This window comes from Lynx canadensis, chromosome B2 (assembly GCF_007474595.2).
Source record: "Lynx canadensis isolate LIC74 chromosome B2, mLynCan4.pri.v2, whole genome shotgun sequence".
Lineage (NCBI taxonomy): Eukaryota > Metazoa > Chordata > Mammalia > Carnivora > Felidae > Lynx > Lynx canadensis.
The window spans coordinates 8663236-8683685 of record NC_044307.1 but is presented as its reverse complement, the minus strand read 5'-3'; the positions used below and the strand labels follow the sequence as shown (position 1 = coordinate 8683685).

The 20450-nt window shown below is 38.7% G+C and overlaps 1 protein-coding gene across 5 annotated transcripts in view; it reads left to right on the top strand.

The window, feature by feature from the left end:
- The window catches only part of CDKAL1 (CDK5 regulatory subunit associated protein 1 like 1), a 714482-nt gene that overhangs the window by 118329 nt on the left and 575703 nt on the right, over positions 1-20450 (top strand). The gene's annotated exons all lie outside the window — the stretch shown is intronic.

Genomic DNA, 20450 nt, shown 5'->3' with positions numbered 1-20450 from the left:
CTGGTACACCTTGAGTCGTCGACACTCTCCTTTATGCACTCTGTTACATCTTGAGTCGTCTACACTCTCCTTTACGCACTCTGGTACACCTTGAGTCATCTACACTCTGTGCACTGTTACACCTTGAGTCGTCTACACTCTCCTTTACTCACTCTTACACCTTGAGTCGTCTACACTCTCCTTTATGCACTCGGGTACACCTTGAGTTGTCTACATTCTCCTTTATGCACTCTGTTACATCTTGAATCATCTACACTCTACGCACTCTGGTACACCTTGAGTCATCTACACTCTGTGCACCGTTACACCTTGAGTCGTCTACACTCTCCTTTATGCACTCTGTTACACCTTGAGTCGTCTACACTCTCCTTTACGCACTCTGTTGCACCTTGAGTCATCTACGCTCTCCTTTACGCACTGTGTTGCACCTTGAGTCGTCTACACTCTCCTTTATGCACTCTGTTGCGCCCTCAGTCTACACTCTCCTCCAGTCTCCTGGCTTCGTCCTTTCCCTTTCAGTGTCTCTCTTGAATTCATTTTCTTTTTTTCTTCTTCCTTTCTTTTCTTTTTTTTTTGATGATAGTGTGACGACATTTAAATTCAGGAGAGTCCAGTAGGTTTTTCCTTCTTCCTGTTCTGCTTCACTTAATCCCTTCTGCTCAAATTCAAAGATTTACAAAGATGAGCTGAGACCTATTTTTTTTAAATCTAGATCTTGTACGAATAACGATTGCTTCACTTTGCCACTCATTCCTGATTGTGATCATTTCTGATCTTCTGCTTTTGTTTCTCTCCCATTGTATTTTTGGTATTTAATAATTGTTTGTCTTTAATTACTCATCACCTCATATTTATGTCTCTTCAGTCACCGAGGCAGGAGTAAAGAGAGATAACTCTAAGGGATTTATCTACTGTCTTTTATGTCATTAATACCATTAATATTAAGATTCATGAATCATTGATCTCATTGATTAAAATCCATGAATTGTGAAATCCTAATGAGACAGTGGTAGACTGATTTTTTTTTTTCCCCCTGGTGGTGATGGTCAAACTTCACAGTATACACAGTATTGTAGGCAGTGTTATTTAATGTTGGTCAGAGAGAATGTGGCTTAAAATTATTTGAAAGTCTTCATTTTATAAGCTAGTGCTGATAATATAGCATTTGATCTTTAATTCGTTAATCTAGTTAATGTACCTGATACAAAAGTGCATGTCTATATTAATCTGTAGGCTGTGCTGCTCAGTACTTTATACTGGCTCTCTTCTAGTTGATCTAATTATTAAGGTTTTACAGTGTTTGTGTTACTGGTATTCAGATTGATAAGCGAGTGGGAGTTTTAAGTAGCAAAAATGAAGTCGAGTGATTTTGGGGGGGGAGGCTGCTTTCTGAACTTTGAAATCTTAAATGCTGTTGCCTTTGCTGGTTTTGAAAAAAATCACTAATGAGCCCCATGTTTTGTGATAGCAGCATATTGGATGTGTGCACTTTCCTCTTGAGCATTTGCTAGTTGCCCTGTCCTTGTTTATTCATTACACCAGTTTGATTTAGACAATATGGCCTTTAACTTGAGGGGCTCTTGAAAAAGATCAAAAGTTTCAAAAAAATAAAATTTGCTCTTAATGAGAGTATCAAATAAGAAAACTCCTTTGGTTAATGCTTTATAGAAATGTGGGATCTTTTCTATGCCACCTAAAGGAGGTCATTCAGAGGCTGGTGAAAATAAACACATCTTGTGTGTTCTATATAAATGACAGAAAGAATAGCCAGCTTGCTTTGATCATATGGGCTGTCAACCTCTTTTTGACCTGGTGCATGATTAACCCAAACGGGCAGTGTGGTTTTAGCCCTGCTGATAGTGGATAGACCAGAGTCACTGGTTCTTTGAACCACCTTTGCTATAGAAATAAATGGTAATGTGGAAGGGAAGGTTTAGATGTCTGAGTGAAATTACTTGAGAGAACAATTGGAAATCTAAGAAGGAATGAACAGAGAAGAAAACGGTTGAGACAGCGGCTACTTACTTTGTATAACATCTTTTTGTCTACAGGACAGCTCCTTATGTAGCATTCTGTTGATAGAACACAGAAGTTATTGGATGGTCATTCCTATTATGAAGTCATTTTTTTGCTCTATGTAGATTTAACTTGGAGTTCTTCTTCATAAAGTTGGGGACGCAGCATAGTATTGTTTGAACGTGAATTTGTACAATGTTTTAAAAAAGCTAACCTATTAAGAACAGAGAAATGCTTGGCCTTTCAGTTAGTAATTATCCAGTTTATAAGAGAATAAAGAGCTTGACTGATTGTGTTGTTAACCTAGATTCACTAGTAATCAGGTTATCTTTTGGAAGAGAAAATTAACAGTAGGTTTTAGTTTGGCCTTACAGAAGTTGTTCTGTGAAACTTAATTTTTGGAGCGCCGGGGTGGCTCAGTCGTTAAGCATCTGACTCTTGGTTTCAGCTTAGGTCATGATCTCACAGTTTGTGAGTTCAAGGCCCGCATCAGGCTCTGTGCTGGCAGCACGGAGCCTGCTTGGGATTTCTCTCCCCCTCTCCCTCCCCGGCTTGCGTGCTCTTTCTCTCAAAAATAATAATAAATAAGCATAAACTTAATTTTTAATACTGTACATTGTCTATTTTTTTTTTAACTTTGGTGTTTCAATTTTGGCTTTTCTAGTTGTATGCGGTGGTTTCAGTTCATTGTCAGTTTTATGTCCTTAAACTGTCAGTGGCAGCTGCCTGAGTATAATTTTACCAGGCACAGTCTCATTGCTTCAGTTTTCCTTGCTCACCAGCACGTTTCCCTCCATATGGAATGTTAGTTCAAAAATAGTGGACTGTTTGACTTCGTGTGTCCTGGATCAGCTATGGCCTCGTGAGGTTTTTGTCCCTGAACAGTGCCGTGCTTAGTATGAGCTGACATTTCCTCCTCCCATTTTCTCATTTCCTTCACTTGTTCTGATACCGTCCGTGTGCCGATGACTCTCACATTTCTGTTTCTGACTCTCCTCTCCCCTTCCAGGATCCAGACGTGCATATCTGACTGCTTCCTGGACTTCTCTGTTGACATGACTCATTGACCCCTCCAGTCATCATGTGGAAACCCATGTTATGTACCTCACCTTCCCCCCGCTCCCCCACGCTGGTGTTTGCGCTCATGCTGTCTGTCTTATTTGCTTGCACGGTCATCTTCCAGATAGTCTGTGAGTTTTCTTTGATTCTTTTCCTTCTAGAATATCTTTTCCTTTCTCCAACCCCCCCTCTCTTTCTCCTTTTTTAAAAAAAAATTTTAACATTTATTTATTTTTGAGAGAGAGAGAGAGAGAGAGAGAGAGAGATAGAGACAGAGACAGACAGTGACAGTGTGAGTGGGGGAGGGGCAGAGAGAGAGGGAGACCCAGAATCCAAAGCAGGCTTCAGGCTCTGAGCTGTCAGCACAGAGCCCGATGCGGGGCTTGAACTCGCAAAACTGAGCGGAAGTGGGACGCTTAACCAACTGAGTCACCCAGGTGCCCCATCTTCTCTCTTTACTTTTGCTCGCTTTATTAGTATTTTTATTCCTTATGTGGTAATAAGTGTTCCTCTTGGAACCGGCAGTGAACCACTGTGTTCTCTTCAGGAGTCGTCAGATTGCCGCGAACTGGACACATATCTTTTGAATGTAACCTCTGCCTCCATTCCTGTTGTTAATGTTGTAGTTACCGTCCTCAGTATCTCTTGCTCATAATTTCACAGGAAAATTTTAACTTGTTTTCAGCTACTTTTCTGGGCCAGTCCATGTTCTCCTTTCCTTCACACCCCGTAGTGGTTCCATCCCAGCTATAGGATGAAGGTAAAATTTCTTAGTGTAATAAGGTCTTTAAAAAAAAATCTTTCTTGCCTCCCTCTCTAGCTTGTTTTCTTGTGGCTCCTTAGACTTCTACTTTTCCCGTACATTATATGATTTTTTAAACACATCATGTGTTTGCACGTTTTCTTCCCTTTCCCTTGAAAATGCTCCCCCTTTCTCCCAAATGCATGCACGTGTGCATGTGCGTGCACTTGCACGCACACACTCACACATCCACACACTCCTGTAATCCTGCCTGGCAACCTGTTCTTCATTTGGAACTCCTATCAAAGGCAGTATCATCTGGAAGGTCATCTCCCTTCTAACTGCCCCCCTTACCTCCAAGGTCCACCGAGTTAATCACCCTCTATTCTCTGCTACTTCTTTATCCCGTACAAACATCTATTGTTGAATATTACATTTTATTATTTGTTTACATGTTTGACATTCTACTAGATTGTGAGTCTTGAGGTCAGGTTATTGACCTCAGGAAAATTCTTTTTTTATGGAGTTTCTGACCCGCTGACTCTACTGTGTAATGATCTTCCTTTTCTTGGGACACAGAAACCATTAATAGACTGCTTGTCAACTCTTCTAAGAATGGTCCCCCAAGGCCCTTGTGAATCTCTTGTTGGAGACAAGTCTGTATATTTGCAAAAAGGGGACAAAAATTCTAATTTTCGAATATCCTGTTAATGGACCTTCTTTTTAAGAAATCATGCTGTTTTCTTTTTATGCTTTCCTTGTAAACTAGGAAGAAACCTGCCCCATGTCATAAGTGAGGTAGGAAACTTGTATTGGTCACTGTTGCTGCACGGTGTCTTTCCAGAGAGAGAGGAGTAGGAAAGGGGGTAAGAATTCTTTTGTTTTAAATTTCAAGGTTTTGTTTAAATTACAATTAACATACAGTGTAATATTGGTTCACGAGTAGAATTTAGTGATTTACCACTTACATACAACACCCAGTGCTCATCACAAGTGTCTTCCTTAATGCCCATCACCCATTTAAGCCATCCTCCCACCCAGTACCCCTCCAGCAGCCCTCAGTTTGTTCTCTGTAGTTGAGAGTATGTTTAATGGTTTGCCTCTCTCCCTCTCCCTTTTTCACCCCGATGTTCACTTACTTTGTTTCTTAAATTCCATATATGAGTGAAATCATATGGTATTTGTCTTTCTCTGACTTACTTCTCTTAGCATAATGCACTCTCGCTCCATCCATGTCATTGCAGATGGCCAGATTCATTTTTTTATGGCCATTCATCAGTCAGTGGACATTTGGGCTCTTTCCATAATTTGGCTATTGTTTATAATATTGCTATAAACATCCGGGTGCATGTGTCCCTTCAAATCAATTTTTGTAGGCTTTGAGTAAATACCTAGTAGAGCAATTGCTGGATCATAGGATAGGAATTCTTGGAGTAGTCACTTGGTCAAGCTGGCAGAAGTCCACCTGTGAATGACAGGACTTTGTTCTTCTTGCCAAACTAAGCTGGGCCAACTTCAGGACCTTGACCATTGGCTCAATTGAAGCATCTCATCTTGAGTCAGAGGGTAGGAAAGAAAGGTGTAGATAAAAACCTGGTAATGTTTGGTCTAGAGTTTGACACACAATTGTAATTACTCGATACATATTTGTACAGTTAGGTCGAACTGATTCTTTCTTTTTGGGGAAAAGAGGTTAGCATCATGCTGTCTGTGCATCAGCAAGTCATTGTTAATGTATTTACTCTGGTTAAATATATAAATTATATAGCTATATTAATACCATGGCATATATTTTGCTTTTGAGTATCAAATTGTTCAGTTTCACCAAATGAGCAGGAAACAGATATACCACCGAATTAAAAAAACATAACACAAATCCACACGGCTGTTGCAGGGGAGGAAGCTGAAACGTTGGTAAGGTTGACTTGAGAAAGGACGTTATGAGAGAGGTCAAATAGTAAGATGTATGTGCACGGGGATACTGGTACAGACCACATTTTTGTGGATACGTTGTTTTTAGGGGTTAGGCCTTATCATCGTACCACGTGTGGATTTGTGTTATTCAAGTCCTAAGTCATGGTTCTGTTTAGTCTATTTTCTGTTGTTGCAAGGACTTTATATTTGGTTTTCCCCATCAGCGAGTCTGGGTTAATAATGGTGTTGGAGGAACATGCTTTCTGGAAACATAAATGGAGAACTCTCTGTTGATTCCTAAAGATTTTGACCAGTTCCTCGTTACAAGGTTTATGTTACTTGTCCCCTAACCAAGGAAAAACATGGAGATGAATGGGAGTTCAGGGATATTATTACGTGGTATATCCCAGTGAGAAACTTGATTGGAAATAAAGGAGAACGTGTATTTTAGGGTTGAACTTCTTCTGGTAGACTTGAATAAGGCAAAATGAGGGAATAAACTCACAGTTGAAAGATTAGTCATTATTTTGCAAATCAGGAACAGAAAAAGCAGTTTAGATGTAGTAGGTCATTTTAAAATGCAAAACTGAGTTTTTGTAGTTATCTACAATCTTTTTGGAGAATAGTATTTTGCATATTTCATGATCACTGTTACATCAACAGTTGCTTTGTTTTTGCCATTTTAAGCAAGAGAGTAAGTGAAAGAGGTCAGTGTATTATGTACTGGCAACAGCTGGCTGATAGCGTTGAATACTTACGTAATTAAATATATGTGTTGGCTGTTGTCCTAACAGCTCTGTAGGTGGAGGCCCCAGAAAGCATGCAGAAACTTGCTTTAGCAGGATTAAAGAAGAAATCAACATGATCTGGGCCCGTGCTTTCAGCCAAGAGTGATTTCCTATTGTTTTGGTTTCAAAGACATTCTACTTATTCTTGGTGTGTGTGTTTATACAACAGAGAAAAGGGCTCTTGTGTATTTTTTTCTCTCCTTATTCTGTGCTCTAAACGTAAGAAACATAATCTTTCTTAAATTTTAGGCACTCAGTGGTATTGTTTAACAACTGAGAATAAATGAACTAAAAAAACATAGGACCTTTAAACCTATAAACAGGATATTAAAACATCACGTGTTAACTGTTGCTGTCCTTTGCTTATGGTTGCACTCAGGTTTAGGTGTGCTCCGGGCCACTTTGAAGGGTTACCTCGATTTTAGACTATATTAAGGCATGATTGTCTGCAGTCATGGAAAATTGGAGAGAGTGGTTGCGAAGGGGAAACAGGATCCGTAGGTAAAATGAAACTGTGCTTTTAGCTACTAGCCTTATCTGTGGAGGCAAATCCTATTCCAAAGTGCCCTATGTTTATTTCTCTTACTGTTTTATAGCTCAAGGGCTGAGGCCAGTCCTTAAGGCACTTTTGAATACAGGCTTTGATAGCTGGATAGCAGCTCTGTGGGTTATTAGACACAGTGCTTGTAGACATAGTCCGGCATGGCGGTGTGTGGCTGTCCCATAATGAATAATCCTGTATTACCCATCTCTGATGTGCCTGTACTCCGTTTCAAAGTTCCTTAGGGGTAGCCACTATGTGTTTATCTGCATCCTGACACCTACTACCTGTGGTTGACCATGACGGTTGACAAATGAATGAACCAAACCATACGTTTTGCTTTCTCTCTAGGTTTATCCTCCTGACCCCCACCACCCCCTGCCTCTGTCAGAACGAGAGTGTTCCCCTGTAGCTTTTCATAGAACTTTTCTGTATCTCTGTTTTCTATTAGGTTTGCCTTACTTAGAAATTAAGTTTGGCTGTATGTCCTAGAAAACTAAAAAAAATAGAGGCTTACATAAGATGGGAGATTTAGTTTTCTTCTATAATACAAAGTCCACAGTTAGGAAGTTGCTGGCTTGGTTTACCAATTCGAGCATGGAAGTGCCAGGTCCTGGCAGTCTTAGAGATCTTCCATTGTGGTGGAATGTCAATGCTCCTCTGCAGCCATTAGATTGTTTTCTAAAAAAGGAGGAAGTACCGAATGGGCGGACAGTGCCACTTGACTTTGTCCCTCCTTTAAAGGGGCTTTGGAGGAAGTCCCACTCAAACTGTGTGCTTTATCCCAATGGCTGGAACTGTATCAGATGACTTCTCTATTCATAAGGGAAGCAGGAAATATATTTTATTTATTTCAGACTGGTCCATTGTTGTTCCCAACAGAATTGGGGTTCTGTTGGTAGGGAGAAAGGGAGTAGTTTATCTGGGGGCCTAACGTTGATGTCACTGCTGTAGTGTATCTTTGGGGCAAAATACGTATTTGTTTCTTATTTGTCTGGATCCCTGTATTAGATTATGGTCTCAATATGGACAAATGACCCTTCTTTCTCCTTTTTTCTTTATTAAGAACATTTAAGAAGCAGCATAGTTGCCCATTTGAGAACTTTTCCTCTTTTTGCTTACCCGGACCTGTTTCTGAGGATGTAACACAAAATATACAGGAAAGAGCTCATGGCTTAGATGTTTGCACACACTAAGAAGAATGATAATGATGATAATGAATAAGAGTAGTGGGATTTTCAGAATACCTTCTGCTCTTAAGATGTACAGTTAGCATAGTTTGAAGTGAATCTATAAGGACAGTATCTCGTTGTGTCCAGAGACTCAGGTTTAAGATATAATATTCTAAACCTTTTTAGAAACTAGAGATTTTAAAGAATTTAGTAGAAAACAAAACTAGGGAAGACAAAGTAGGGTCCGAAAAATGGAATATCACGGAAGGTTTTAACCAATTGGAAGCCAGGTTGAGACAAATTCATTCTATAATTAAATATTAGAAAATGTTGTTTTATATAATTCTAAAAAGTTTGTTTCAGCTGAGAACAATGCTGCTTTTCAGTAAAATGGAAATTCAGTGTTTTACACCTAACATGAAAAAAATGGAGAATTAGAAGTAACCACTGAACATCTACCCAGTGGGACGAGTCCAGTAAAACTTGCTATAGATTTTCTGTAGTTTGGTGCCATTGGATATTAGAGGAAAGTTAAGGGTATCAAATTCTTCTCATGGAATGCACCCAACATTGTGCAACAGTGCCTTTTTGTGTCCCTGCACAGATGCACTGCTGACCATTGTTGTGAACTGCCCAGACACAGTTACGTCTTAATGGCCTCTTCTTCAGTGTTTTTCTTCTTTGCTGAATGTGTGCGTGCGTGCGTGCGTGCGTGTTGTGTGCGTGCACACGCGCGTGCTTGTCTCCTCAGTAGATACATCGAGAAAGAAACTGACAGAATCACATGATAGAAACTGCTCTGGGAAACTACAAATTAATGTGTATGTCAAAGATCTCTTTCACAGAATGTTTTAGAATCAACAGCTCGTCCTTTGTGCCAGGCTGTGACGTGTTTTCTAGCTCGTAAATTTCTATTCTCTTATATGAGGGGTCAGATAAGAAAAGTTTACAGCAAAAGTAAAAAGTTTAATTTGATGCTTTCCTTAAACACATGTCAATATTGTAGATAGTTACCAGAGAAAGACTTGTTTTTTCTTTGAATGAGAAAATGTTTCGAGTCAACGTATTTCATACTTTTTTTTTTTGGTCATCCGTGGTTGAAGCATAGATTAATTACTGTTTTGACGTTTTTACCACTTTACCTAAATACAAAGGTTTTGGTATACTTGATCAAGTGATTTTTAAAATGGTAATTAAAAAATATGAAAATAGAACTGATGGGTATTCCATTGAGCATATCCTGGGCACATGGCACTCTGAGTATATATTTCTTTTCCTCTCATTGTCCTGTTGCCTACGTAGCTTCAGTTAAGCATTTGAGCCTGAGAACGTGAGGTCTGAGGAGAACACTGACGTGGCTGAGACACCAAGTTTTAGGAACAAGGTTCACTGCATAATGGACATTAGAGGGGGAGCCTTATCTGTATTGCTAGGGTGAAGGAGAGGAGGGTCACAGGCCTGGAATTAGGGGAGTCTTTCCTCTCCTGTAATCCTAGAGCAGTATTTCTGAACCTTTTCAGGCTCTGAGATCTTTCGTATAACAAGTACGTTGCACTGTACCCTTATTATTCTGAAGTGATATTCACAAATAATATATTTACGTACACACACAATAACAAATGACAGTGCTCTGAATACAATGTAAGGGGAGAAACCAACAATTGGTAAGGTAATAGATACGTTCAAAATGGAAATGTTCAGGCATAGAGGCACCAGGAAATGTAAGAGATGAATGTATATAGAATTACACTGAATGTGAGGGTAGTGAATGTGGCGTGACATCTGTGTGGCCTTAATGGCTTAAATGCCAAGAATGGCCTAATCCTAGTGATGGGCCTTTCTAGACCAGATGACGACTCTTGTAAAATTCTCAGTGCAGCAAAATGTGATTTTTTTCCTTCCCTCCATTTTCATAAAAGTTGGATTCCTGAATCTGCTTAAAAAAATGCATTGTGTTTATATGTGAAATAGAGTTAGAATGTAGATATTGTGAATATGTTTTTACCTACATGAATGTTCAGTAGGACATTTAAAGCTCATGCAGGACGTGTGGACTTTTTCGTGCTGGACAGACCTGTTCTTAATGAGAAGGAACCAGGCACCTGTGACTTCTGCCCACTGAGTGGCCCTTGCAGTCTCCAGTGTCATAATCACAAAGATTTGATTGGTTTCATGGCCTAATGATTTAAATTTCTGTGTAGCCTGGGAAACACCGAAATCAATATCTAGAAAAAGAAAACCGACAGAGGTTAAAAAAATATAATTTTATATCTGTATACATGATTTGTATTTATATAAATATATAAAAAAATCATGTATAAAATCATATATGTATATACACACACACACATGTGATGTGACATCAGTAATGCCACAGGTCTCCTTGAATGAAACCACTTAATTGAATAGTTTCCAAAAGTATGAGCAAGCAGTTTATGGAAAGGACATGCAGGTAAACATCAAAGAGTTTCATCCTTCCTGGTGGTCAGAGAACTGCGAGTTAAAATGAGATACTATAGGGGCACCTGGGTGGCTCAGTTGGTTAAGCGTCCCAATTCGGCTCAGGTCATGATCTCATGGTTGTGGGTTCACGCCCAATGTTGGGCTCTGTGCTGACAGCTCGAGCCTGGAGCCTGCTTCCGATTCTGTGTCTCCCTCATTGTCTGCCCCTCCCTCTCTCGTGCTCTGACTCTCTCTCTCTCTCTCTCTCTCTCAAAAATAAATAAACATTAAAAAAAAATGAAAAAAAATGAGAGACTATATTTGCTGAGTAATTGGATCCCTCCCCACCCCACCCCACCTAGGAGATCCTGTGCTCCTAAGATTGTGTGGAGATGTTTACTCTGATACATTGCTGGTACATTCAAATATATTTGAATTACTGCAGTCTTCTTGACTTAGCAGTTCTGTGTTTTGTGGCCCTCCCCTACAGATGTGAAAACACTTGTCTGCAGGGACAGGGATTTAATCATTCATTGCATCGTTGGTTATGGCAGCAAAAGTGTTACAGCAGCTCTTAGACCTCCACTTTCCCCTGCCTTTCCACTCTCCGTCCTCTCTCTGTACTTTCCTCCCTTCCTTCAAAGGTATATCCTGGAATAATTCCTTGCAGGTAGATAGAAAGCTTCCTTATCCTTTCATTTATGGATTTATAGAATACTTTGTGCTCGTACTTATTCATGGATTCTATTGGTTCTATTTTATGTACAAGGGAATTTTATTTAACCACTTATTGATGGGCATTTAGTTTTTTTTTTTTTTTCTAATAATTGGCTGTTAAAAGTATTGTCCCTGAACATGTTTTGGCTGGGACTTCTAGAGTATCAAAATTTTTGTAACTTGCATCTCAAAATGATATCATACTTACTGAAAAGTTGCAAAAATAGCGCAAAGCTTTCCCGTAGATCTTTCCCTCCACTTCTATAATGTTCAGATGTCTTACATTACCAGGATGCAGTTATCAAACCAGGAAAAAAAATTCTGATCCGATATGATTAACCCTTGTACAGATCTAATCACATTTTGTCTTTTTTTCCTCCTAGTTTAGGGTCCCACTTTGGGTCTCACACTGCTTTTAGTAGGTACAATCAGCTCTCTTTCTGTTAGGGGGACAACTTCTCAGTCTGTTGTCCTCATGACATTGGCACTTCTGGAGACTCCTGGTCATTTATGTTGTAGAATGTTGCCTAATTTGAGCTTTTCTGGTGTTTCCTGATGATGAGCCTCAGCCGTGCATCTTATCAAGCCTACAGGAGTGATAGATCCGCATCCTCGAGGGTCACACCAAGGGGGTTCTGCACATTGCCTGCATCTCTGTTGAGTTAACTCTAACATCCAGTAACTAGGGGTTAAACTTACTTCATTAAGGCGGTAACTTTTGCCCTTCTCTACTGTGAAGTTATATTTGGTGACGTTTTTGCTTGGTGATACTCTATCATGCTTTCACCATTAATGTTAGCCACTGATTATTCTGCCTGCAATAGTTAATACTATAGTATTATCAGGTGGTGATTTTTCTCTTCCCATCACGCCGTCTACATTAGTTAATTGGAATCTTGCTGTGAGGAAGAGAGCGGACTCCTATTTATTTATTTATTTCATTTCATTTTAGGGTCAAGGTTATTTATTCTGTGGGGCATAATCTCTCATGTCATTATATTTTATTACTCAGAGTTTTAGGGATTGGCCAGTGGAAGCTCCTTTCTGTACATGAGCTAGTCTAGGCTTATCTTGTCCTCTCCTTGCTTCAGTCCCTGGATTGAGCCATTTCTCCAAGGAGTCTAGGTTCCTTTCATTGGTGAATGGTTTAAAGACACCTAATTTGAGCACTGGGTATGCTCTTTGTTACTGAGATGCCATCACTTCTAGGCGGTGTTAGTGGACAGAGTTAGGAGATGTATATAGGTGTACAAACATCTCTTTCTGTTTATTTGTGTTTATCTGTATCTGTTAAAGAGCATGAGGTCATACCAATCTCTTTGATTCTACTTCACCTGCAGGGGATTTATTTCTAGCCTTCCCGCCTCTTATATGCAACTCCATTCTGTAGCAGGGAGAAACCACCTCTCATTTTCTCATGGTGTACATGTTACTTGTTCAGTCCTATGAAACGGGTAGCACAGTTTTGGAATTCCTAACCCATCCTCCTGTGAAAAAGACATTTTGCTTACTAGCATATAATGTTTGAGCCCTTTTTTGTCTTTAGTATTATAGTATGTAGTCAAAATGATGCTTTCCAAAGTTAGATTCAGTGTGGTTGTGTTACTAATTTGTGATTCAATTAAGTTAATTTGAAGCCACTCATATTCCATTGTGGATTCTGCCCACTTCCTGTCTGGTTTGATTTTTATTTTTTTTTGTATTTTGTTTTTGTGGGTAGTGAAACATTAGCATGATTTCAAAGGCAGAACTATATACTAAGTCATTTGCTGAGAGAAGGATCAGTGCCCTGTCGCCCTTTTCACCATCCACATGACTCTGTTCTTTTCACCCCCATCCCCCGGTCTCACAGTAACATCTGGCTTACTCTTCCTTTTTCCACATACAAGCACCAGTCACGTTGTGAGTTTTCTGTCATGCCTTTTGTATTTATTAATTGGGAATTTTACTCGGGAGAACTGTTTTTTTTTTTTTTTCTCCCTACTTATTTGTTGAATTATTTATTTCAGTATGGCCTCATGGTCACTTATTCTGTGGGCCATAATCCCACAAAATAAATTACACCGAATTCTGTATGCAGAATCCATGTACTTTTTAAAAAGTTCTTTTTGTTTTTTCCTTAACTGATAGCATACTCTAGATACTCTCTTATTCTGTAATAGAGCCTAGGAACTGTACATCAGGTGGTGGAGATATTCCTTGCTCTTTGGTATGGCTGCACTAAGTACTCACTTAGTGACCCTGTCATGGTTTATTCAAGTGTGTCCTGTGTGTGCACATTGAGGGCGTCTCAGTATTTCGCACTTCCAAGTAGTGCTGTGCGTAGTTGGGTTTTGCATGTGGATTTTTATGTTGTCATTAGTGTATCATCAGGATCCATTTCTAGGGTGGAAATGGCTGGCTTAAAGGTGAGTGCATATAGAGGTGTCACCAAAAGGGTGGTGCTGATTTGCATTCTGAATCGAGTCTATGTGAAACTTGGGCATTTCCACGGCCCCTCAAACAGAGCATTGTTGTTGGTCATGCTTTGTTAATTCTACCATTCAGCAGGGAGGATGGGTTCTCAGATTGTCATTTCATCTCTCTCCTTCTCTAATTCTTTTTATATGTTTGGCCATTTTTATATCTTTGTTAGTTGTTCACATCTTTTTCTTATTTCTTATCAGTTGTCTCAGCGTTTAGGAGGGTTTTTTTTTATGTATCATGGATATTTGTCTATGATACATAGCACAGACATATTCAAACAGTTTTCCAGTTATCTTTTGACTCTGCTTATGGTGTTTTAGTGACATATAAAATAACTTCCATCATTAAATTTATACAATGTCTTTTTCCACTTTCTCCTGGATTTTGACTCCTAGTGAAGTCATAGACTTTCTGTACACTGAGAGTAAAGAGAGGCTCGCTTATGGTTTCTTCTAGTCCTTGTATGGTTTCATTCTTTTACATTTGCATCCCTGATCCATTTGGGGTGCATGCTTATGTGTGGTGTGGGGTGCTGGTCTACTTTCATCCTGTCCAGATGGCTACTTAATTGTCCCAGCACTCTTTATTAGCATTTTATCTTTATCGAAGTGTTTTTTTAATGTTTATTTATTTTATTAATTTTTTAATTTTTTTTAATTTTTTAAAATTTGCATCCAAATTAGTTAGCATATAGTGCAACGATTTCAGGAGTAGATTCCTTAGTGTCCCTTCCCATTTAGCCCACCCCCCCCCCCCCCAACCCCTCTGGTAACCCTCAGTTTGTTCTCCATATTTAAGAGTCTCTTCTGTTTTGTCCCCTCTGGTAACCTCAGTTTGTTCTCCACATTTAAGAGTCTCTTCTGTTTTGTCCCCCTCCCTGTTTTATACTTTATTTGTTTCCCTTCCCTTATATTCATCTGTTTTGTCTCTTAAAGTCCTCATATGAGTGAGGTCATATGATTTTTGTCTTTCGCTGACTAATTTCACTTAGCATAATAGCCTCCAGTTCCATCCACATAGTTGCAAATGGCAAGATTTCATTCTTTTTGATTGCTGAGTAATACTCCATTGTGTGTGTGTGTATGTATGTATGTGTGTATGTGTATATATATGTATATATATATCCACATATATATATACACACACATATGTATATTTATACACATATACATATGTGTGTGTGTACATATGTGTGTGTATATATATATATATATATGTATATATACACCACATCTTCTTTATCCATTCATCCACCGATGGACATCTGGGCTCTTTCCATACTTTGGCTATTGTTGATAGTGCTGCTATAAACATGAGGGTGCATGTGTCCCTTCGAAATAGCACACCTGTATCCCGTGGATAAATGCCTAGTAGTGTAATTGCTGGGTTGTAGGGTAGTTCTATTTTTAGTTTTTTGAGGAACCTCCATACTGTTTTCCAGAGTGGCTGCACCAGCTTGCATTCCACCAACAATGCAAAAGAGATCCTCTTTCTCCCCATCCTCAACAACATCTGTGTTGCCTGAGTTGTTAATGTTGGCCATTCTGACAGGTGTAAGATGATATCTCATTGTGGTTTTGATTTGTATTTCCCTGATGATGAGTGATGCTGAGCATTTTTTCATGTGCTGGTTGGCCATCTGGATGTCTTCCTTGGAGAAGTGTCTATTCATGTCTTTTGCCCATTTCTTCACTGGATTATTTGTTTTTTGGTGTTGAGTTTGATAAGCTCTTTATAGATTTTGGATCCTAACCCTTTATCTGATAATGTCCTTTTCGAATATCTCCTCCCATTCTGTCTATTGCCTTTTACTTTTGCTGATTGTTTCCCTCGCTGTGCAGAAGCTTTTTATTGTGATGAGGTCCCAGTAGTTCATTTTTGCTTTTGCTTCCCTTGCCTCCGGAGACTTGTTGAGTAACAAGTTGTTGTGGCCAAGATCAAAGAGGTTTTTGCATGCCTTCTCCTTGAGGATTTTGATGGTTTCCTGTCTTACATTGAGGTCTTTCATCCACTTTGAGGTTATTTTTGTGAATGGTGTAAGAAAGTGGTCCAGGTTCATTCTTCTGCATGTTGCTGTCCAGTTTCCCCAGCACCACTTGCTGAAGAGACTGTCTTTATTCCATTGGATATTCTTTCCTGCTTTGTCAAAGATTAGTTGGCCATACGTTTGTGGGTCCATTTCTGGGTTCTCTATTCTGTTCCATTGATCTGAGTGTCTTTTCTTGTGCCAATGTTTATTTATTTTTGAGAGAGAGAGAGAGAGGGACAGAGTGTGAGTAGGAGAGGGGCAGGGAAAGAGAGGGAGATGCAGAATCTGAAGCAGGCTTCAGACTCTGAGCTGTCAGCACAGAGCCCAACATGGGGCTCGAACCCATGAACTGCGAGATCATAATCCTGAGCCAAAGTCGGAAGCTCAACCGACTGAGCAACCCAGGTGCCCCCATACTGAGATATTTTGAGATGCCCCATTTATCATATATTACATTTCCAGATTTATGTAGGTCTGACTTGGGCTTCCTGTTTTATTCTGCTGGTCTGTTTGTTTACTTGTGTTCTGTCTGCTCTTTTTTCTATGGAAGTTTATTTATGAGTTGATATCTGGTAGAATTAATCTCTCCTTGTGTTTTTTTATTTTTCATGTTTTTTTTTTTTTTTTTTACCTTGGTGTTCTTGTATGTTAGGTTTTCAAATGAACCTTACTATCAGCTTTCTAATTCCATGACACAAGTAGTTGGTACTTTTACTAGTAAATAAAAGTTAATCATAAATTACCTTGGGGTGAACTGACATTAAAAAAAATTTTTTTTAATGTGTATTTTATTTTTGAGAGAGACTGAGAGACAGAAAGCAAGCGGGGGGAGGTACAGAGGGAGGGAGATGCAGAATCCAAAGCAGGCTCCAGGCTCTGAGCCTGATGCGGGGCTCGAACTCACAAACTGTGAGATCATGACCTGAACTGAAGTCGGACGCTTAACTGACTGAGACCCCCAGGTGCCCGGAGAACTGACATTTTGTGATATTGATTCATCCTATCCAAGAATAAGATATGGTACATTGATTCAGTTCTACATCTGTTTCTTTTAGGAGTGTTTTAACCTTTTCCCCAATATAGGTTTTGGATATGTCTTGTTAATAAGTTTATTCCTGAGAATTTTATGGTTTTTATTGCTCTCTTAGATGCTTTCTCTATGTCTGATGAAGATTCTATTGTTTTTCCCCACATTGGTTATTGTTTGTGACTGTCTGCAAAGGCTATTGTTACTTTATATTTTTTATATTTATTTTTATATTTTAACCGATTTTTTTTATTGTTAATTTTTCTCATCAATTTTTGAAAGGATTTTCTAGGTGCACTGTCATTTCATCTGCAAATAGTTTTCTTCCTTCCTTCTTTTTTTTTTTAAACCAATTTTTATCTTTTATTTCTCTTAATTACATTGGCAGATGCCTGTAGTACAGTGTTGAGCAGTTTTGGATGTTGTGGATAATCTTACCTTGTTCTCTGTCTTACTGAAATGACTCTACTGTGTCTCCATTTAACTAAAAATACTGGCTTTTGGATTTTATGTATTTGGTCATGTTAAGAAACTATTCACAAATTTGCATTTTCTTAGAGTTTTATTGAGAATGGATGGTGAGTTTCATTGAAAGTTGTTTCAAAATAGATTTTATTCCTCTTAGATGTATTCATGTCTTGTACATATTATTACTGGGTCTCCTAATACTGAAATAACCTTGCATTTCCAGAGTGAATTCCACATGGTGTGTTTATTTTGTATTGTTGCATTGAATTTACTGTGCAAAAATACTAAAAATACTAAAAATATTAGCAGTGATATCCATGACTGTAGTGGTCTGTATTTTATATTTTTGAACTGTCTTTATCTGGTTTGGTTATCTGTTACTTTGTTTTTCATAAAAAGAATTAGAACATTTTTCTTCATTTTCAGTACTTTGGAATACTTTATAGATTACCCGAAGTATCTGTCTTTAAAGACTTGGTAAGAAGTGAGAAAAAGCCCTGTGAATTCATCTGGATCTTTTGATTTTTGTGGGATGGCTTCTAAATAAATTTCTGTATAATTCTATGGAAATTGGTCTACTTATTATTTTTTTAATTTTTTTTTTTTTTAATTTTTGGGAGAGAGCACAAACAGGGGTGGGGCAGAGAGAGAGGGGGACAGAGGATCCAAACCTGATGTGGGGCTTGAACTCACAAACTGGGAGATCACGACCTGAGCCGAAGTTGGATGCTCAACTGACTGAGCCACCCTGGCATCCCTGGGAATTGGTCTGTTTAAAAAGCTTCTTCTCTAATAGGTGAATTTTTTTTTTTTTTTTTTTTTGGTAATATGTGGTCCTGTAAAAATGTATCCATATCATCTTGCCTTTCAAGTTTATTTGCATAGAAATCTGCAAAAGTGAGCTCTGTAATTTTAAAACAGTTTTTTGGTTTTTATGATATTTTTCCTTTTCATTTTTTATTTGGTATATTTGCATTTTTTCTTTTTGTTTACTTTGTTCTCTTGTTTTTGAGCTAGGTATTTAACTCTTTTATTGTTTCATTTTTACTGATAACTGTTCAGTACAAATTTTCTTCTCACTGCTTAAATGTATTCCAGAGATTCTGATGCATCATGTACTCAAGATCACTAATTCTCTAATTTCAAACTGTATTTCCCTTTTCACCCAAGAGTTGTTCAGAGGAAGATTTAAAAAACAATTTTGAGATTTATTGCATTATACTCAGTATTGTTTGAATTTTTCTACTTTAAAGAGCTTACTGCTACGATACTTTCTTTGTGATTTATTATGTCATTGGTTTATGTGAATGTTCAATGAATGCTCGAGAAGGTGTGATTCTCTATAAATAGGCATAGCATTCAATGTAGATCTATAGGGTGTACCTTACTAATTGTATATAAGCCTTCAGCTACATTTGTTTGTGCATGTGTATGTGCTTGATTTTTCTTATGTGGAGAGTGTATTAAAGTCTCACATTCTCTGTACATTCTTCTAACGTCAGCCTAAATTAAGAGGCAAAGTGAGGCAAGCTCAAATTACCAGAAATTAAAGTTGTCTGGGAATAGCAGAGGGATTACAGGTTGGCAAATGTATGCTGCAGCGAGCTGTAGGCAGGTTCTCTCAGTGTTTGGGGTGGGCTGTATTTATAGGCAAGGAGTGCAGAGAGGAGGAAGTCAGGCCACAGTCCAAGCAGTATGTTCATTGGTTTGAGGATCGGGAGAGATTCTTGGAGGCTATTCATTGGACAGGAGATGAATCTGTGTTTTCTGTAAATCAAGCGTTTACTGGAAACGTCTCTCAGCTCCCTTTTTCTGAGGGTTCTTTAGTGACATTCTCCATTTCACATCATCTGGTGCCATTTTTATTTTATTTTTTTGTTTACTTATTTATTTTGAGAGAGAGGGAGGGAGGGAGAGTGTGCATGCAAGTGAGATCAGGGGAGCGTCAGAGAGAGGGAGAGAGGATCCCAAGCAGGCTCAGTGCTGTTAGCGTGGAGCCCGATGTGGGACTCGATCTCATGAACTGTGAGATCATGACCTGAGCCGAAACCGAAGAGTCGGACACTTAACCGACTCAGGTGCCCCTCATCTGGCTCCATTTTAGATTGAAATCCTTTCACCCTTGCAATTTGTGTTTAGTTTCATGAGCGTAGTTACAGCATTGTTTGGCGCATGGATATTTGTAAGTGTTAAAATCTCGTTGTCAATTGTGGTTTTAGAATTAAAGTGCTCTTTTCATATTTAATCCTTTTGGCTTGAGTTCTACTTTGCTCTCTTTTTCCTGTTACACCATTTATATCCCTTTAATTTTAGCCATTCTGAACTATGCTTAAGATATGTCTCTTGTATGTAGCATTGATATCTTGTTGCTTTGTTGATACTACTGGTAAATTTGGTCTCAAGTCTGTGGTGATAATTTTTAAGTATATGTTACTTGATATTTGCTGTGTTTCCCTATGAGATGTATACATATATTTTAATTAATAACCTGTTATTTAGGAACACTTGTATTATTCGGTGGTTACCTTTGTCTTTATACCTTTTAAATTTTTTTTTTTCAACGTTTATTTATTTTTGGGACAGAGAGAGACAGAGCATGAATGGGGGAGGGGCAGAGAGAGAGGGAGACACAGAATCGGAAGCAGGCCTCAGGCTCTGAGCCATCAGCCCAGAGCCCGACGCGGGGCTCGAACTCACGGACCGCGAGATCGTGACCTGGCTGAAGTCGGACGCTTAGCCGACTGCGCCACCCAGGCGCCCCTGTCTTTGTACCTTTTAAATGGCTGTATTGCTCTATTATATATTTAGTCATTTACCCTTTGTCATGTTAGTTTAATGGTACCCTTTAACTTCTGACTTTTGACAACCAATGAACTTATTTTACTTTCTCACCTCCTTTCCCATTTCTTCACTTTTTTTTTTTTGCTTTGTTTGTTTTATCACTGCCTCTAACATTTGCACATTAATCTTCCAACTTTCAGAGCTTAACATCTCCACCTTTATTCTAACCTTTAATCTACTGTTATGTGTACGGATGGCCTTCTCACTCTTTTTGCTGAAATTTCCCTA